Below are 22660 nucleotides of genomic sequence, written 5' to 3' on the forward strand. Positions count from 1 at the left end.
TTAATTTAAAGTTTGTGCAGTTAGGGTTCTTGAAGAATTTAGGTTTGGTCATGGATGTAGAGCTAAGGTTCCATGGAATTAGTTAGGGATTTAAATAGGGTTTGAGGAGACGGTTGTTTTGATAGCTTCAATTTTCATTTTGGTGGCCGCCGCCGCCAGAAGCAATTTTCGACGCAGTGGCCCATAGTGGTTCAGCAGAGACATTGGTCTGAGATGTTAGTTTTGTTGACCTGGCGCTATTTTTCGGTTTAAATTTGTTTTGAACTTTACCACGTGCCATTTGACCATTTTCCGATTCCATGATTCATTTCACCATGTGCTTGAATCCATTTGCCTTGTTGTTAGTTGGGCCTTAGAACATGGGCTTAGCGCAGTTCATCACCATCACCCTTGCTATTTTCCACACACCCCTTGGCCATGAGAATCAAGTCATGGGCCTTCACCCTAGGCCCATGCGCCCGAGACACTTTCTGCACCATTTTCCAGTCCATTTACCCCCAAACCCAATGGCCAAATCAACGGGCCTTCTGCCCATAAGCCCACGTGCAGTAGTGCTTCTTACACCCATTTCTAGCCATACAATCCCCTGGCCCAATCTCTTATTTAATTATTATTTTTCTTTTTTATTTTCCATTATTTTTTGATTTTTAGTTTCTTGTTATCAATTTTAATCATTGATTGCCATGAGTAAAAAATGAATAAAAATGGTTTTGATTTTTATTTGTCCATATAGAATTTTCTCATTAGAAATTAATATGTTTAGATCTTGATTGTTTTTTGTTAAACTAGAAAATTCCATAAATAATGTTAGTTTAATCATGTGATGTTTGATGTGATTAATCCTTTAATTTTTGACTCCTAGTTCATGTTTAGATAGGTTTAAAAGAATAGACTTAATTTCGCATGCCATGTTTGATTTTTAATTCCATTTTAATGGTGCTATTTTTTTTGATTGTGGTTATTAGATCCAAATTGAAAAGGATATTTCAATATGATATGATGTGTTAGCATGTCTATTATTTTCACCATGATCATTATATCATATCACCCCACCATTTCACTATTTCATTCATTTTGGTTAGCATTTTAATTCCATTTTTATTAATGCCTACTAACCATATTTATTATTTTGTGTTTACATGTGAATGAGAGATCCAAACCAATCAAATTACCCATTTTACTTTTATTCACTTAATTAGCTTGTATTGTTTGAAGTGTCATACCACTTGTATGGTTTAGGCATGCCATATGGTTTGTAATTTGTATAATTCTTTCCATTTCCTATGTTGTAATTGCTTACATTCCCCCATTGTGGATCAAATGTCCCCACACCCCATGATCATGTAATATCTTAGGTTTATTGTTATTAGTTAATTCATAATGCATGCTAATCAAAAAGATAAAAAACAAAACGATAAATAAAGCATTTTAAAAGAAATAAAAGGTACTTGATTCAATGTCAAGTTATTTTCCGAATAAAACTCACACCAGTGTAACGCAAATACTTGATCCAACATCAAGTATTCCCCTTTCATTCCATGATTCATTCTATAATCTCTTCTCCATTCACTTCTCAATCTCATTCTATCTCTCACCTCCATTATTTACACATAGTCTTCATATTAAACTCAAACACTTGAACCAACTTCAAGTTTCTTGTTCAAACCATTTTCATAACAAACCGGAATGCAAAAAATGGGGTGTACGTGCTTGTACACAACATTCAAGTACTTGGATTGTCGGTCGTACCTAGCTTGAGGACGCGACACTTGACTTCCCCCTTAAAACATCTAACGATTCAAACAAGTTAGATCTAGGTGCTATGAGGGAGAGAAAGGGTAGTTAGGACTCCATTGTCCTCTCAACTCCCGAGTACTCTGATTGTTGGTCGTACTTAGTCAAGGGCCATATACTTGTCTACCTCTAAGTTCCACTGATTAGACTTGTCAAAATATTTTCACAATTCAAATCTCTTTTTGGATGAAAAAGAGTGGTTAGGATAACATGGTCCTCTCAACTCCCGAGTTCTTGGATTATTGACTATATCTAGCCGAGGGTCTGATACTTGTCTCCGTATATAAAATCGACCCCAACAAATCAAATCATCTTTTGCCTCAGTGTACACTCTTCAAACCCTTTCAATAAGGACACGTTACTTCCGTTCTACCGTGAACGACGTTTAAGCCTCCATGTTTGAGCAAGTAATGTTTACCTGTTAGAGTGTGATCTAAGCGCACCCACTTTACTGCAAACAAGCAAATACTTCCCGCTCTCATGACAGAGTATACAAGTAAGTGAAGAGTAGCACGCGAACGTCAATATTGTTCAGTAAAAAAAACCAAATAAATGTTTCGTTTGTGAGCCGAACTACGAATCTCTGATTTCCTTATTGTACGTATGAGGATACGTAGGCACAAGGACCCAAATCCTTGACGAGCACACTAACTTAAAACTTACTTTCTCTCCCCATCTCATTCTTTTATCTCATCCCAATAACAAGCAACATAAATATAAATAACATCCATATGTATTTGATACGAGCAAGTGGTTCCCATGGAGTACCATGAATGTGAGGGGTGCTAATACCTTCCACATGCATAACCAAATTCCGAATCCGCTCTTGGTTGCAAGACCAATATTTCATTTGGGGTTTTATCGCTATTTTCCCTTTCCTTTAGAATAAATACAATTCGGTGGCGACTCTGTATTTTTCGCGGCGCGACACCCCTTATTTGACAAAGTGCAAGAACTCCAAGAAGTGTCTCCTAAAGTCGGTTGGATCAACAAGGAGGCTCGCCCCTAGGATCATTAGGCCTTTGTCATTTTTACTTGTAATTTCTTTGTATCTAAGTATTATTTGGTGTAAAATTTATACTCTTTGATTAGTAATTTTAATAAAACGAACATGCATGTTTTTGGGATCAATCCATTCGTTTCCACTCTTTCTTATGCCATTATTAAAAAGTAAAAAAATAAAACAATCAACACCTTTTCTTTTCACTTCTCACCTATTAACAAACTTAGAAGGAGAATGATATAAATAAAACAATTGAATTTGTTGACTATGCTTTTAATAGTAAGAATTGGTTGATGATATAACACATTGTTTCACTTCCCAAACACTGGAGAAAAATAAGGAGATAATCTGTAGTCAACTTCCTTGAGCCATAAGTCGGTGTTTCTTTTTCTATTCATAAAAACCCTTAATCTTAACCAGGGGCAGGGTAGTTTTTCAATTAAGTCAATAATACATTCTGATCTCAAGAGAACTATTCCATATAGTTACACAGATAAGAGGTTTAAGCACATCTTCTTCCTCACATACATCATCCAACGTCAAGGAAGCAGTAAAAATACAAAGATCACAATAGCTAACATGGCAGTCACAAACTTTCTGAATCAAATGCAAAATCTTACAAAAAAATGTTTAAAAAAAAGAGCTCGCTAAGTTAAAAATAAAAAAACCTGAAAATTTAGGCAAAAGTTAAGGCATCCCGATGGACCACAAATTCAAAAGAATTGGTCCATGAAAAAATAGGGATTAAAAATAAATAAAAAATAAAAATGGAAACAAGCTTGTAAGGGAAAATATGTGTCTGTCACCTCAAGAATCTCATCAGTGATTGAACCATTACATCTACCTCCATCATCATCTACCAAAATTCTCTTGTAACTGAATGCAACCGTTGAATTAATTAGATTTAGGAATGAAAATCATTAAGAAGAAGGGGTGGGTCTTAATAAAAATTTGAGCCTTATAATCCTTTTGTTTCATAAACTGTTAACCAGGCCACATTATAACTTTTAAAAGTCCTAATTGAAGTTAGGTTCACTATGAAAGCATACTCGGCGAAATCATTGTTAAACTGACTCCAAATGTTTTTAAAATTATCGCTAACAACATTCTCACATCTTCATTTGTGCCAACTTCATGGCTAAATATCATCTGTATACACCATATCCTTTTTTCATAATAATTCTCGATTTCAAAAACATGCATATGCATTACGTTAGAATTACTTTTCAAAAGGAATATTTTACTCGCAAATCAATACTTAGCATTAAGGAAATTTCAACGGAAGAAGGCTCAATTAGGGGAATATTGCTTCAAGAAGACTCTTGACTAATGGTAAATCATGTAGGAATCCTTACAATCATGAGTAGATCATCTGAAGATCCTGCCGATCAGGAGAAAATTCTTATAATCAGGGACACACCATATGAAGATCCTACTGACTAGAGGCAAAACATCCAAAAAATTACCCCCCGATGTTGAATCACCTCTATAACCCTAATAATAAGGGACAAACCTTTTAAGAGGCTCGTGCTGGGGCAGGACACCTCAATAACACGGTGAAGCTAATCACTCCAAAAGTTAATCAATCAAGGGCATATTTTCCAAAGATTCAAATACTGAGGTAGTTCATATCAAAGTCATGTCAAAATATGGTGGGATCCAGGTTCCTTTTCAGGACACTGCTTCAAAAGACCTACAAATAAGGGCAATACCCTTCAAGGCTCAATCAATCTGGGGCAGACCGCTGCAAGGCTTGACCAAAGAAACATCATCCAAAAAGTGGTTCATTTGGGGAAGTTCATTCTAAGAGTAGATTAGTCAAGGACAAATATATCCAAGGCTTATAGAATGGCAGGTTGTCTCAAGTGCATAGTGTAGCGGGGTATTCGTTACCATTAGAGATATTGACTAAATCCAAGGTAAATCGTACAATTCGAGTCGCCACCGCACTTCTATTTATCCAAAGGAATGGTTAGAAAGCGAACAAAAACCTAAAAGTTTTATCGAATCAAAAACTAGTAAAAATGTCAGAGATCTGGGTAAGGGGGTTGGTTATGCAATGGGAAGGTGTTAGGCACCCAAAGCATCCTAGGTACTCCTAGGGAGCCCTTTTCACATTTGTTGCAAAGGTTGTTGTTTTTTTTTGAAAATTTATTTGTGCAAACATGATTGAAGGGATGAGAAAAGCGTGTATGTTTATCTAATGTACTACTTACTAAAAGAGGGGTCAAAAGAAAATGACTCGCACTGACGTCGCATCCACTGCATATGTATCTCATCTAAATCTGAGAATCAGAGTCTTCGTAGCTCGGCTACCTATGGGTTAAAGAGGAGTGTGCTCGCTAAGACATCGCGTCTTATTCCTACGTATCTCATCTGGGATGAAAATCAGAGCAAAACGTAGTTCGACCACCTATGGGGTAAGGGTTGTGTTTTTGGGTGAACGACGTTACTACGCAATCTCCCGGATGCTCGACCTTTGGAGACTTACTCGCCTGTAGTAGAAAGAGATAACGTGTTCTTAGGAGAAGAAAAATCAATGAGTTTGGGGTGTTTAGGGATGCTCATGCAACAAGGCAGTCCTAGATGAAGGAACCACGCTACCTTAAATGACATGCTACAAGAGGCTATACGAAACCTAAGAAATAGGTAACATACGGGAAAAGTAAAGGGATCGAGAGATCTACCGTACGGATAAAGATCCGAAGTAACAACAAATAAAGGAATAAGAAACCCAGAGATCTCTCAAGCTAAACACCATCAAAGAAAGTGAGTCAGTACAGGTAATCGGAATAAACCTCCAGGTGGTATCCCACAAATAAAGTGGAACACCAGGCAAGCCATCTCTGCAAGAGTCATGTGAGCCCTCACAAAAAAAAATCTCAACAAACAGTTTTTTCGTTTTTTTTCTTCGTTTTTCGTTTTTTTTAAACACGTGGGTTTCGCCTAGCGAGCATGACGGTTCAAGAAATTCCTCTGAGCGTAGGTGATTCTGGTGGCTTTTCTTGGGACTCGCTAGGCGACCCATTCTGCTCGTCTAGCGAGCATGACAGCTCATGAACAAACTTTTGCTCCTTCAAGATTAACGTTTTGACTGACGAATAGACCCCATTTGAACCTGTTGGAAGTATCTCAAGCCATTCCCTTGTGTTGAATGATCATCTAAATAGAGCCCATAAAGTGTCTTGGATGATACTCAAGCTTCAAACAAAAGATGTTAGTGACACATTTTTGTGCTTTTGGTTAGTAAACAAAAGTAAGAGAAACAATGATGTATAATTCAAGCATGATTGGTGATCTCAAACCAATCACAAGGAGTTCCACCCAAAGGCAAAGGGAACCAAGATGCTAAAGATCCTTGAGGCAATGCAAATGCAATGTTATGATGCCATGAGGGATCTTAGGGTCAAAATTGGGGTCTTACAGATGCCCCTATTTAAGGTCATTCTAGCCGGAGAAGTGAAGGTTAAAATCTTCGTCTCGACGGGGTAGAATGAGCTTAAATAATAACAAAGAGACGAATTTTGGTCCCTAAGAGACCTCATGATGCAAATGTAGGTATGAAAAATGGTAGTACTCTGTGGAGATATGTGTCCACAAAAGCAAAGAAATCAGAAGCCACTGATAATCCATATGAGCAATTCACTCCATGGGACCAAAACCCTGGGGACTCTCCTGGGGATAGAAAATAGATAAAAATGCGTGAGCAGGTCACGACTCAAAGCGTGGGGATCAGAATTCCAAAGGGAAAAGATCCAATGGAAAGACTCGAGCTGACTCGAAGATGCATGTATTGGGGAATATACCAATACAGCAAAAAACTATCCACAACGGATACTTCAGATAAAATCCGGATGAAAACAATCCACTAAGGGACTTCGCTGGGGATGTCCACAAGGACACTCCTGGGCAAGTAGCGGGACGAGGTATTACCGGTTACTGGGTAATAAGCTCAAGGAGACATGTGATCTGAACGCCAGGTATGAGGGTGAGAGATATAACATGCTCAGAAAGAGATGAATATCCAAGACCGGTATAAGGGTGAGAGATATCAAAACTTCAAAACGTATGAGGAAAACCTAAAAGGTATACTTCAACTCAGGGATTCTGACTCCACAGGGGACAAAAAGTCATAATAGGGAGCAGAAAGGAAGGAACACCAGGGATACCGGTTACTGGGCATATAATATGTGACCAACCAAGGCGTGAATTGGGGAATATTCCCAAAACACTCATCATCCAAAAGAGGGCTAAAAGCAAACTCGATTACAGGATGGATATTCGACTCCACAAAGGGGATACGAATCTTACTCAACTGGGGAAGAACAAAAGGCTTCAGACCCGAGAGTGCATGAGATATACTATCTATTACCGTCAGAACGTAGATAATATACTCGCATGGACGATTATCCACAACCGGTTACTGGGTTAATAAAGGATAAATCGACCGAAAAGAAAAGGCATCGGAATACCGAAACTAGGTATATAATGATGACCAATTCACGGGAAAAACAATCGTTACCAACAACAACAAGGTAGACGAGAGATGACCCGCTGGGGATAAATTGCATAATCAGGGCAATTATCCAAGCAGATGAGGGGATATCATCACTGAATATTGGATGAAGATAACTATCGCCAATTAAAGATGAGCAAAAATAGTTACTCTGCAAAAAGGGAAGAAATAGGGATTACAACTACCGGTATGAGGGTAGAGAACCACAGACTCTGTCGGGGATAATAATTACTAATTATTGAGCAATTATTCATTTACCACGGGGAAACAGGAAAAGAGTCTCAAGAGACCGATCTAGGATCAAACTAGATAGGCACACCAAATCAAGACTTGTCCCGGTGAGGATATAACTCAATGGGGATAACCATCCTAGTATATGTGTTGGGAAGGAACAAAAACAATCAACATCCACGAGGATATAACCCGGTGGGGAATATGGAAGAAAGGATAAACGCTTTCTGCTTATGGAGATGACTCTATATGGAGAGATCAGACACACACATCTGCTCGGGGAAGTATATCACCAAATAGCAGGAGACAGCAAACAACGATATATGGCAAAGAATGCAACATGAATATCTGAATGTTATAGTTATGCATGAATATGCGTGGTTTATGTATGATGTATGCTGACAGACAGACATATCTAACACAACCAGGTCCAAGAATCAACCACCCGGTACTACATCTCAAGAGAGAAAGCCAAGTTCACCGGGGGATGAATCATCAATCATTCCCGCTGGGGACGAGAGTTATCACATACAAGGTCCACCACACCAACAACTCTACTGGGGAATTTATCCGAGGAGATAAAGGATTTATCGGGATCAACCACCAAATACCGCTCTTGCCCAAAGAGATCCAAGCTGCTGAGGAAGAAAGATTGCTACTCTGCTGAAGGGAAGAAAGGTGACTCTCAACAAGCAATCCACTTGGTAGGATAAACCACAAGGGGTTCCGGAGGGAGGAGATACAGTCATGCCAGGAATATGGACAAAAATCTTACCCTGTTGGGGATCGTACCACCCTTGGGAGAGCACTGAGGATCTCCTAAGTATCCTTTCGTCATTGTGAATGTTCACTTTGTTTAAAAACAAATTATAAAAAATTTGATTGTTTAAAACAATGATATTTTCTTAATCAAAACATGCAAAACATTTGTTGAATAGAAACAAATAAGAGTGCCAATAATTGGATAAAAGACTCAAATTTATTTGATAGAATGGTAGTCTGCGAATGGCAAGACTCCATAGATCTTTATAAATTTGAAATTGGTGATATATATTGGAAAAGCACTACATTGAACATAATGACCATTTCTCCACCAATTCTGAATCTGATGTATTTGAAGCTTTGGCTGATAATGAGCAAGGATCTCTGACAGATGACAGTTGTAGAACAAAGTCTTGTCAGGATGCAATTACTTGCCAAATCCCTAATTTTTGCCTAGATTGCCTCAGGATGAGGTACTCAATCTAGCGGGATACATATATCATTATTCTATATTTTTTGTGTCTCTAACTTTTGCCTGGATCGCCCTTTCAGGTTTTCAATCCACCGAGACGCTCATTTTTGCCTAAGCTGCCCTTTCGGGTTTTCAACTTAGCGAGCTATTCAGTTTTTTTTATTTTTTTAGGCGAAGTATTTCTTGACTGCATCTGAATTCACAGGACGAGTGAAATCCTCCCCATCCATAGTTGTAAGTATCAAAGCACCGCCTGAAAAGGCTCTCTTAACAACATACGAACCCTCATAGTTCGGAGTCCACTTGCCCCTGGAATCGGGTGCGAAAGATAAAACTTTCTTAAGCACAAGGTCACCTTCTCGGAACACACGAGGCTTGACCTTCTTATCAAAAGATTTCTTCATTCTCTGTTGATATAACTGACCATGGCACATGGCAGTCAATCTCTTCTCTTCAATCAAGTTTAGCTGGTCATAACGACTCTGAACCCATTCAGCATCCGTCAAGACTCTCATTGATGGGATCTCCACCTCTACTGGGAGTACAACCTCCAATCTTGACTTAGCGATCATATCGTCAACGTACACCTCAATCTCCTTATGCATCATGTCATGGAACAAGGTAGTCATAGCTCGTTGATACGTGGCTCCGGCGTTCTTCAAACCGAAGGGCATCACTCGATAACAAAATGTTCCCCAAGGTGTGATGAATGTTGTCTTCTCCATATCCTCGGGTGCCATTTTAATCTGATTATATCCGGAAAATCCATCCATAAATGAGAAGACCTTGAATTTAGCTGTATTATCTAACAACATATCAATATGTGGTAGAGGGAAATCATCTTTCGGACTAGCTTTATTCAAGTCTCTATAGTCCACACACATCCGGACTTTTCCATCTTTCTTAGGCACAGGCACAATATTGGCCACCCATTGAGGATATGTAGAAGTCACCAGAAACCCTGCATCAATTTGCTTTTGAACTTCCTCTTTGATCTTCACTGCCATATCAGGATGAGTTCTTCTGAGTTTCTGCTTCACAGGCACGCACTCAGGCTTTAAAGGTAGGAAATGTTGCACAATATCGATATCTAGACCAGGCATGTCTTCATATGACCAGGCAAAGACGTCAACATATTCTCGTAGCAACTTAATCAACCCCTTCTTAACAGATTCTTCCAGAAGTGCCCCAATCTTTACCTCTCGCACACAATCTTCAGACCCCAAGTTGACTGTTTCCAGATTCTCAAGATGCGGATGAATGATCTTCTCTTCATGCTCAAGTAGCCGGGTGATCTCATCAGGAATCTCTTCAACATCATCTTCCTCTGCCTCAAATACAGGGAATTCAAAATTGGGAGATGGTGTTGGGTCATTATGTTCAATGGGTTTAGAAATTAACCTGCATAATGATTTTGGATATGAAAAGCTTTTAGAATTCAAACAAGGCAAATAATTATGCATATGAAAAGATTGATTTTATTCCATTTTGAGGTTTTATGTGATCACCAATTTCATGCAAAAGCGAAAAGGGAAAATAAATGGAAAAACAAATATTTAACATGAATTTATTGAATGAAAATATCATTGTATTTATGCGCCATCAATGTCATCACTCCTCCTTTTGGCATGGGAGAAGGGTTTTTAAACAAAGTGATCATTACGTTGACTTATGGACAACTGTTGGAATATCCACAGCGACCCAATTGTTGCAGACCACTCCAGGGATGATGAAATTTCCAGAATCCTCTGTATCTTCTTCCAAAACGGCAGCAGCCTCCTCATCTAGACCAGTGTGGATGAAACCTCCACTCTTGAATAACCCTTGCTTGTTGAAAGTACCAGAAGAAAAACCTATGCCAGCCCGGGACTCGTTGTCTTCTAACTCAATCATTTTTCCTAAACCAGTGGTTGCACCACGCTCAATGGCCAACTTTGCATCTTTGTAGGAAGCAAATGAAAGAGTTCTCTTCTCAATAGGCTCAGCTATAGATAAAGCTTGGAAAGGAGTTCCAATTTCAACCTCATCATCTATATAAGAGAAGGAAGACAAATGGCTAACCAGGAGAGCCCTTTCTCCCCCTACCACCACCAGCTTCTTGTTTTTCACGAATTTCAATTTCTGGTGTAGGGTGGACGTCACGGCGCCTGCCTCGTGAATCCATGGTCTGCCTAAGAGACAACTATACGATGGGTGAATGTCCATAACCTGGAAGGTAATCTGGAAATCACTTGGTCCGATCTTGATTGGGAGATCAACTTCCCCAATCACAATTTTGCGAGACCCATCGAAAGCCTTCACAACTACTCCACTCTGCCTCATGGGAGGCCCTTGATATGATAGCTTTGAGAGAGTGGACTTTGGCAATACGTTCAATGATGACCCAGTGTCCACCAGTACATTGGACATGGCGTCGTCTCTACAACCCATAGATATATGTAATGCCAAGTTGTGGTCTCTTCCCTCCTCAGGGAGATCAGAGTCACAAAAACTCAGGTTGTTACAAGCAATAATGTTTGCGACAATGCTATCGAATTGCTCCAAAGTGACATCGTGATCCACATATGCCACATCCAACACCTTCTGCAGAGCCTCTCGGTGTGGTTCTGAATTTAAGAGTAAGGATAACACAGATATTTTGGATGGCGTTTGTAGAAGTTGATCTACAACATTGTACTCACTCCTTTTGATGAGTCTCAGCATCTCATCACAGTCTTCTTTCACATTGCCACTTGGGCCAACAGAAGTAGGAGTTTTCAGTATGGAGGAGGGATTAACAGCAAGTGCCGGATTCAGAGAATTCACAACGTTCCCGATCGGGCGTTCAACAAAATCAGCATTAATTTGAGGCTTCAGCGGTGCTGAAAATACACGGCCACTACGAGTCAAACCGCTAACATCGGCAATATTCACAACAGAAGAAGAGGGCAAGGACACCTCTTTCCCATTCTCTACTACTACGGCGTTGTAGCGATAGGGAACTGCCTTTTCAGAGGAGTAAGGCACAGGACCAGCAGGCTTAATGATCAGAGCGGGAGAAGCCTTCTGCTTGCTACCATTGTACTTGATGATAACAGGCTCGGGTATCTGAAACACTGGGGAGATCACATTAACCTCAGGCTCATTTTCATCAACATTCCTGTTTTGAAGGATCTCAATGACTCCTTCGTCCAGCATTTCCTGAACATCCTTGCGCACCTAGCAACAACCCAATCGGTTAATAGAGCAGACTCGGCATCTATCATGGTCATGCTCATAATGACTGTAGTCACACAACAAACGATGCATCTGGACCAGGGACTGTCGAATATGACTGACATATTTGACCTTGTATTTTCCAGGGCAACCCTGGACAATGTTGACAGATTTCCCATGTTCGGGAAATGGGTTCTTCTTCACATTAGGGCCTACATCCTCAAAATATAAAATACCACACCTCACAAGGTCTTGAACCTTGGTCTTCAAAGGGTAACAATTCTCCACGTCGTGGCCGGGAGCACCAGAATGGTAAACACAATGTAACTCAGGCTTATACCACCACTGGGGGTTAGCAGGTATAGCCGGTGGGTCTCTCGGAGTAATCAGCTTCCTTTCCATCAAAGAGGGATATAACTTTGCGTACGTCATAGGAATAGGGTCGAAGGTGACCCTTTTCCTCTCGTGACTTGTGCTGGTCTGATTGTTGTTACGAGGCTGGTAGGCCTGCTGCTGCGGTCGGGGTTGTTGTTGCTGATATTGCGGATGTGGTTGCTGATTATTACTATGTTGCTGATACTGTTGATTGTCTCTGAAAACAGGTGCTATATGAGCCACCTGGTGCTGGTTACTGGTGGGACGCACAGTCTTCCTCCTCACAGAGGGTCTTCTTGGTTTCTCATGGGAGATCACAACATGTGCCTCTCCATCTTTCTTCTTTGCAAACGCCCCATAACGTTTAGGAGAAGAGCCTTCTTCTCTGGTTAACCGTCCTTCACGGACCCCTTCTTCTAGACGCATCCCCATATTCACCATCTCGGTGAAGTCAGAAGGAGCGCTAGTAATCATCCGCTCATAATAAAAAGAACTTAAAGTCTTCAAAAAGATCTTAGTCATCTCTTTCTCTTCTAGCGGAGGCACGATCTGTGCTGCCACCTCTCGCCACCTCTGGGCGTACTCCTTAAATGTTTCTTTATCCTTCTGGGACATGGCTCTCAATTGATCTCTATCGGGAGCCATATCCATGTTGTACTTGTACTGCTTGACGAAGGCTTCGCCGAGATCATTGAAGGATCGGATGTTCGCGCTATCTAAACCCATGTACCAACGCAAAGCGGCACCAGACAGACTGTCCTGAAAGTAGTGGATGAGTAGTTGGTCATTATCGGTTTGAGTCGACATCTTCCTGGCATACATGACCAGGTGGCTGAGAGGACAAGTATTTCCTTTGTACTTTTCAAAATCAGGGACCTTGAATTTCATAGGGATCTTCACATTTGGAACCAAGAAGAGTTCGGCAGCAGACTTGCCGAAAAGATCCTTCCCTCTGAGAGTTTTCAATTCCTTGCGAAGCTCAAGAAATTGATCGTTCATAGCATCCATCTTCTCATAAACATCTGGACCCTCAGACGGCTCAGAATGATAGATGGTGTCGTCTATCCTGGGCAAAGTATGCACGACAGGAGGAGGAACGGCAAGGACCGGGCTAGATGCCGACAGAGGAGCAAAGGTAGGAACAAGACCCTTAGACATGAAATTGGGAGGCATCCCCCATGGGAACCCGGTTGGCATGGCTGTTGGAACAAAGTGTGCACTGGCAGCGGGCACAATAGAGGAGACAATCTCGGAGATAACTGTCCTCTAGGGAGGAGTTGAAGGTGTCGGAGAAGACTGGCTCTGGGCAGCCATGAATGACTCCATTAGGGAAGTCAATCTGGGCACTTCCTCTTTCAGTTCACGGTTCTCTTGCTCTAAGTGATCCATCAGTCTTGAAATGTTGGCTCTAGTGTAATACCGGTGAGTCAGCTTGTCTTTCAAAATAAATGAAGGACACAGAGTTAGACCACAGGGCAAGGGACCGGAAACAAAACCTGTTTATGCATATGATGCATGCAATGCTTATGCATATGATTTGTTTTTTATTTCAAAGGAACTTTAGAGTTTTATTTGCAAATTCTGGAAATATTAAGCATTTTTATCACATATGGAAATATCTCATCAAATAATATCAGGGAAAAGAAGTGTAGCATCGTCAATCATGTACAAGAGAAAAGGAAAATAATCATCCTATGGATCCCTAGAAACAATCATCTAAAGCTCGGGACACAGGAAGATAAGATGCGCGAAGCCTCTTCACCTCCCTCTCGTAGGCTGCCTCCATATCGGCCTTCTCTTTGGCGAGTCGATCATACCTCCTCTTCCAGAACTTAGAAGACCGAGGAAGTAGAGAAGTCCATACATCATCAGGGTCATCAATAACCCGATGCTCAAGAAACTCAATCAACGCATCCTTCTCCTTAATCTGCTGAAGCAACTCTTCACATTCACGGATCCAGGCACGTGAACGGTCTTCGTCTCTCAACTCCTCTACTCCTTGATTAGGGAGGGTTGAAGGCCCAGCCATAATCATAGGTGTAGGTCTCTGATACTCGTAAGGCATGAGATACTCAGACGCCCTCTTCCTAACCCAAACAGTGTAAGGCTCCAAAGCGATGCAATTCTTAGGACCGAACTCTTTCCTTCCTTTTCCTATGAATCTTGCGCCAAGCGCGGACCATCCTAGCTTTCAAGCCTTGGGGATCTTTACCATCCTGAAAGAACACACCCTCTAACAGAATGTTATTAGGTTTATCCTTTAGGGGGAACCCAAGCTGCCGACGTGCCAAAACAGGATTGTAGTTAATCCCACCACATGTACCAAGAAGAGGTACATTGGAGAATTCGCCACAAGAGTCAATAATCTGCACACCATCATACACACGGTTATACCAAGAGATATCATCATTAGTGAGAGACATAAGTCTCATGGACCACCGTAGACATTCCTTGTTCTCCTTGAAAGCGACCGTCTGAGGTAAGTGAGAAATAAACCACTTATACAACAGAGGCAAACAACACACAATGGCGCCACCACCCTTTGCATTCCTCATATGCAAAGAGAAGTAGGTATCGCCCAACAGAGTCGAAACGGGATTAAGAGTAGAGAAGATCCTAATAGCGTTCACATCCACAAACTTGTCGATGTTGGGGAATAACACTAGCCCATAGATGAGAAGTACAAATATGGCCTCAAAGGCGTCCTCACTCATGGCCTTCCCATGCATAGTAGCTTGAGCAATGAAGAACTCAGAAGGGAGACCTTGAATTCCCCCTTTGGTAGTCATATGAGCATTAACCAGAGATTCATCTATGTGTAACATGTCTGCTATCTCTTGAGAAGTAGGAACCCTTTCCAAGCCACTGAACGACAACTGATCCAAAACAGGTATACCCACAAGATAAGCATACTCCTCAAGTGTAGGCAAAAGCTGAAAATCCGGAAACGTGAAGCAACGGTACAAAGGATCGTAAAACTGCACCAATACACTCATCAATCCTTCATCCACCTGAGTGGTCAGAAGAGGAAGAAGCTTCCCGAAGCGAGCCTTGAAACCCAAGGGATCTAATACATATGATGTCATATTCCTTAACTCTTTCAAATCTGGTTGCCTGAAGCTGTACTTCTTTGTATTCCTTCTTTGTCTTTCCATGTTTGAAAATTTTGCAAATAAACCCCTTAAGTTCCTTGAAAATTTTCTTATTTATTGATGATATGGATGCAAATGGGTGCATGAATGCATGAATGCAACAATCACACTCAAGGATCAAGCAAAGCACACCAAACAAAGGTCATGGGATGGATCATGTTATTCTTAATATCAATCATCCATTTTGGTGGATTATGGTTTACACCTTATCAACACCCAAGTTCCATTGATATTAAGGATTCATGAACGGATCAACCATGAATCAAGGGTTTGTTGTAAGTCACGAGCATGGAGTTAGGTTAAGAACCACCCAAAAGGGAGTGTACTAGGGTTTAAACCTGCCAAACATGTTCTACAAGAGGTTCCCATAGTCATCATCCCATCTTTCGGATATTATTGGAGAAACGACTACTCGTATTCCGAAAATATTCTCAAGAGAGACTCTTATGAGTGTAGTATCGCGTAACAATCGTATCAAATCTTACACTTGAACGACTTTCGCACTACATCCTAAGAATAGGCCAAGATGGGCTTGGTAAACTAAGGTCCTTGGCTTCTAAGGTCTATATTGGAAAGAGTAATGTCTAACCACAACTTACTTGTGTGACATTATTGATCCCAACATAACCTCCACCAAGTGAATGGACTTGCAAGTCAACTTGCTAAGGAATAACTCCACACAAGTCAACAAGACTACACCATTCTCCTATCCTAAGTGCACTCGAGTCTGGGTATAGAACTCATCTCACAAAGATCACCAAGCATACAAGGAATTAATATTCAAGCAATTCAATCATTACATACAATACAGTAATCCCAAATTGCACAAAAATATGTCACAAAATAAATAAATATACAATACAATACAACAAATATGAAAAGTAGGCAAAACCCATTAGTAATCATTATCCCCAGTGGAGTCACCACTTTTCTGTAGCGGGGTATTCGTTACCATTAGAGATATTGACTAAATCCAAGGTAAATCATACAAGTCGAGTTGCCACCGCACTTCTATTTATCCAAAGGAATGGTTAGAAAGCGAACAAAAACATAAAAGTTTTATCGAATCAAAAACTAGTAAAAATGTCAGAGATCTAGGTTAGGGGGTTGGTTATGCAATGGGAAGGTGTTAGGCACCCAAAGCATCCTAGGTACTCCTAGGGAGCCCTTTTCGCATTTGTTGCAAAGGTTGTTGTTTTTTTTTGAAAATTTATTTGTGCAAACATGATTGAAGGGATGAGAAAAGCGTGTATGTTTATCTAATGTACTACTTACTAAAAGAGGGGTCAAAAGAAAATGACTCGCACGGACGTCGCATCCACTGCATATGTATCTCATCTGAATCTGAGAATCAGAGTCTTCGTAGCTCGGCTACCTATGGGTTAAGGAGGAGTGTGCTCGCTAAGACATCGCGTCTTATGCCTACGTATCTCATCTGGGATGAAAATTAGAGCAAAACGTAGTTCGACCACCTATGGGGTAAGGGTTGTGTTTTGGGGTGAACGACGTTACTACGCAATCTCCCGGATGCTCGACCTTTGGAGACTTACTCGCCTGTAGTAGAAGGAGATAACGTGTTCTTAGGAGAAGAAAAATCAATGAGTTTGGGGTGTTTAGGGATGCTCATGCAAAAAGGCAGTCCTAGATGAAGGAACCACGCTACCTTAAATGACATGCCACGAGAGGCTATACGAAACCTAAGAAATCGATAACATGCGGGAAAAGTAAAGGGATCGAGAGATCTACCGTACGGATAAAGATCCGAAGTAACAACAAATAAAGGAATAAGAAACCCAGAGATCTCTCAAGCTAAACACCATCAAAGAAAGTGAGTCAGTACAGGTAATCGGAATAAACCTCCAGGTGGTATCCCACAAATAAAGTGGAACACCAGGCAAGCCATCTCTGCAAGAGTCATGTGAGCCCTCACAAAAAAAAAACTCAACAAACAGGTTAGAGAACCAAGGTAGGGTAATCAAGGGTTGCCCCCAAATCAAAATGTAACCACATGAATCATGCCATTAAAATTCACAAAAAGCTCACAAAAAGCAACCAAGGGTAGGAGGCCTAAACCTCTTGTCAAAAACATGCATCAAAAGGGTATCAAATTCACCCATAATACCTCATACATTCAGAGCATTCAAATTAAAAGCATAAAGTAATGGGAATAAGGCAAACCTGACTGGAGAGATCGAATGAAATTGAATTGCCCGGTTGGGTTTGCAAAGCAATCTGAGGGTTTATATGAGATGGAATTGGTTCTTTGCTGATGAGTTTCGTTCAGTCGCTGGAGGTTGCTATGAACTCTGTTAGCTCTTCTCTCACTATCTTTTTCCCTGCCAGGGTAATAGGAATAGAATGTTTTTTGTTTCACTGAAACTCTGAATTTATAACCTGATTTTTGTGGACCTGTGGGCTCAAATGAGAGAGGCCCAAGTCCAAAAATTTTCTGTTATATTTTATTTATTTATTTATCGTTTTTTTTTTCGTTTTTTCGTTTTGTTTTAAACACGTGGGCTTCGCCTAGCGAGCATGACAGTTCAAGAAATTCCTCTGAGCGTAGGTGATTCTGGTGGCTTTTCTTGGGACTCGCTAGGGGACTCATTCTGCTCGCCTAGCGAGCATGACAGCTCATGAACAAACTTTTGCTCCTTCAAGATTAACGTTTTGACTGACGAATAGACCCCATTTGAACCTGTTGGAAGTATCTCAAGCCATTCCCTTGTGTTGACTGATCATCTAAATAGAACCCACAAAGTGTCTTGGATGATACTCAAGCTTCAAACAAAAGATGTTAGTGACACATTTTTGTGCTTTTGGTTAGTAAACAAAAGTAAGAGAAACAATGATGTATAATTCAAGCATGCTTGGTGATCTCAAACCAATCACAAGGAGTTCCACCCAAAGGCAAAGGGAACCAAGATGCTAAAGATCCTTGAGGCAATGCAAATGCAATGTTATGATGCCATGAGGGATCTTAGGGTCAAAATTGGGGTCTTACACATAGTATGGTCAAGCTGCTTCAAAACTCATGTTGAGGCAAATCTCTTCAAAGACCAAACAGACTGGGGAAAATACAAGATACTATAGGGCAAGCTCTCTCCATACTTCTAAGATGCACAAGAAAACTCTATCATACCTCAACAATCGTCGAGTGCGAAACAAGCGTCATGAAGTTATGCTAGTATGACACCCTACCATTTTTTGACAAATAGCCTTGTAATACAAGAAACCTTTCTAAGCCCTAATAGTCCCCGACTCACCATAAAGGCATTTGTGGAAACATTCAAATCATTGTCATGCATTAATCATATCACTATGCTCCAATGTCAAACCATCCATATCATCTTATTCATCTGGCATATTCCCATAACATGAATCCAACCTCCTTCAGCATTCATTACCCTACAAAAATCCCATCCTCACTTGGAATTTACCCGAAAAGCTCGAACTTGTTTGGAACCTAACATTCATAACCAAAGAGCTCAACCTCAATCAACGTCTCAAAAAGCCCAAAGCCCATCCTTAATAAAAATTCCAAAACCCAACCTTCAAAAGCCTCTTTTTGAAGGTCTCGCTTAACCCTTCACCAAAATAAAATAAGTCCTATTCTTTAAAAGAATATATCATCCATGGATGGATCATCCACAACATCAAATTCATGCATCATATCATGCATAATATATCCATGAATATGGAATATTACGCCATACAAACTCTAAACATACATACATAACATAGCATAACATCCATACATAATATCCATACATATTATAGGATAAAGACTCATCGTAAGAGTCTGGATCAATCCCCAACTAAGTCGGTAATAAATCTCAGTCCAAGCTTCTCCCAAGCTATTTTATGTTTGTACATCCCAGTTAGCCAATCTTAGGGACAATACCCCAACAAATCCTTGGAACTCATTCCCCGAGCAGAACATACTTAGCAACATTGTCCCCGGTATGCCCGAATGATATACAATTCCCTCACCTGATCCCTGTAGGGATTTCTTAGAACTTTCCACGACACTCGAGCTCCTTAGGGAACCTTTAATGGAAGCCTATTCCCAAGTAGACAGTCTTCTTATGTGACACTAGTCTTCCCTAGTAGAGACATCAAGTTCTTCTATCAATCTCCTTTCTACTCCATTCTTCTCAGAAAACTCCACAATAAAAGTTCTTTCTCTAGTACCATCTAAGATAATATCTTTCTTCCTCTAGTCATATCCATGATACCTTTACATCTCGAGTACCATGGTAGTGAGAGGTTGGTTTAAGAGTCCACATGGAATCCTAATAGGGATCTCTCCCTAAGCATACAAGTACCATGATACAATGTTGTTTTCATTTTGGTTCTTACACCGTTGTTATTCACTCACCCCGGTTCTTATACCGTTGTCACTCACTTAGGTTCTCACACTGTTGTTTTTACTTTGATTCTTATATCGTTGTCACTCACTTCGGTTCTTACACCATTTACATTCATTCAATTTGGATCTTACACTGTTGTCATTGTTCACTTCGGTTCTTACACCGTTATCATACATTAACTTCAGGTTCTTACATAACTGTCATACCTCAATTTTGTCCCTACCCCGATACAATTTTCATCTGATCCATGACCCTAATGCACATGCATACATTCATTATTTCAATTTAAAAAAAAAGTTTGGGTAACCGGTTACCCTAATCAGGGTAACCGATTACCCAGACCAAAAACTGATTTTTTTGGCCATTTTGGGACTGTGTAACCGATTACCCTAATCAGGGTAACCGATTACACCTGCACAGAAAGCAGAAATAACTCTTTTTTTTTTACACAAAGGACCCTTTGGTTCACCCACTTCAACCCCTTTGCTTCCCCTATAAATAGAGCACTATCCCCACTCATTTTTCAAGCTTGAAAGCCATAAAACCTCTGTCCAAATCACATTCAAGCTCCCTCTTTTCAACCTAAACCCTAACTCACCCAAACCCTCTTTTCTTCTTTGAACCACCCAACCACCATGTAAAAATCCACAATCTCCACACAACAAAAACAATGGCAAACTTGTGATCTTTACTTACATAATCATTCACCACCACCACATAAACATACAACTTCTTTCCCTTCCATTTTTCTACCATAGCCACCCTCTTCCAAGCTTTTTGCTTCATTCTCAAACCCAAACACAACAACAACCTAGTTTTGACACCACAATCTTGGTAATATTTTGGACTCAAACTCCTTGATATTTTTGGTTTAGTTTTGTGTTTAAAAATGGATTTTTACTCTTGGGTTGTATTTTGAGAGATATTTGAGTCAACTTTGAGACAAGTGGTTTTTGTTGGGTTTACACCCTTTTGGGGATTTTTTGATCTTACTACTTTTTATCCACCATTTTCAATCAAACTTTGTTTCTTGTTATCATTTACATTTATTTGGTTGATGAGATCTATTAGATCATGACTATGGTTGTTTAGAGTTGATAAAACCTTCAATGTTTCAAACCTATTAATGATTGATCAATAGATCCTTCATGATACTTTGAGGCATTGATAAGTTGCCTCTATTTCAACCATGTTTGGGTCATTTTATACATAGATGAAACCATTTCCTTTACATTGTTTCTTGTTATCATTTAATATTTATTGTTGACTTGTTGTTACATTTATTTGGTTGATGAGTTCTATTAGATCATGACCATGGTTGTTTAGAGTTGATTAAATCTTCAATACTTCAAACCTATTAATGGTTGATCAATAGATCATTCATGATACTTTGAGGCATTGATTGATTCCCTCTATTTCACCCATATTTGATTCATTTGATGCATAGATGAAACCATATTCTCTATATTAACTTGCTAATCCGTTTACTTATTGTTATTCTACTAACTACTAACTACTAACATTTATATTATTGCACTTTAATTCCTTGCAATTTATTTTATTGTTACTAACCATTAACTTCTAAGTCCTAACGTTTACATTATTGCACTTTACTTCCTTGCAATTTATTTTATTGTTCATTTACATTCACTAACCATTATTATCGTGATATTACCATTCTTTATCTTGTGATTTACTTTTATGTCATTACCTTCTAATTTACATTCAAGTACTCATTATCATCATCATTGTACAAACTCATCATGCATGTTTATTTACTTGTTATTTATTTTATTGTCATCATACATTAAAAATAACAAAAACATGATAAAATGATAAAGACCAAAAATATTCACTCCACTCTTAATCAACTTGCACTTAGAGGATTTCGTCTTAGGACCTTTGCTTGGAAGTCTTCCTTTACTCTTTGTGACACTTTGTAAACACTTGGATTTTCACCCGTAAATTACATGCATGTTTGTAAGACCATTATCCTTTGTTTAGTTTAGGTCACTTTAGCACACAAAATGCTTTCTCTTGGGCTACCTTACAATGAGACTCTTTATTTTTGTGTTGGTTATTTTGCATTCATGTTGCATAAGATAAAATTCATAAGCAATCTCATTTTGAGACCATTGTCATAATTCAATTCATATGCACATGTAAATACAAACCTCGGTCAATATCGAGTGTGCCTTTTCCAAATCAATTCAAAACGCCCTTGTAAGTCGATCGCCTTTAAAGCATCGCCATCAACCTCACATAGCTTACTCTTGGGCTTTATTACAATGAGACCTATTCGATTTTTATCGAGTAGAAGAGAAATACACTAAATAAATTAACTTCATCCAAAACACAAATCTAAAACCTTGATCCAATGTCGAGTATTTTCTCTCAAACTCAATTGAAATACCCCGATTAAATCAAAACATTTTTTTACAATAAGTTGAATGAAAAAGGAGTTGACTTTGAGTTTTCAACTTCACTCCTCAATTGGACGAATACGAGTTTTCTTACTCGGTCAGTCGAACAATTGTCATTTTCCGCCAAACATACAACTTAATCAAATCATTTCCTAACAAACTATATGAAAAAGGAGATGGTTTTGGGCTTTCAATTCCTCTTCTCAAATGCTTGGATATGATTTGTCTTACTCAGTCATTCGAGTATTTGTCGTTCATGCTAAAATACATCAACCATACGCAAACTTATTTTCGTCATCACTCAGATGAAAAAGAAAGCGGTCTAGAGTCTTCTACTCCCTTTCCCGATTATTAGGATACAAGTTGT

The sequence above is a fragment of the Lathyrus oleraceus genome, chromosome 1 (genome assembly GCF_024323335.1).
Source record: "Lathyrus oleraceus cultivar Zhongwan6 chromosome 1, CAAS_Psat_ZW6_1.0, whole genome shotgun sequence".
Classification (NCBI taxonomy): domain Eukaryota; kingdom Viridiplantae; phylum Streptophyta; class Magnoliopsida; order Fabales; family Fabaceae; genus Lathyrus; species Lathyrus oleraceus.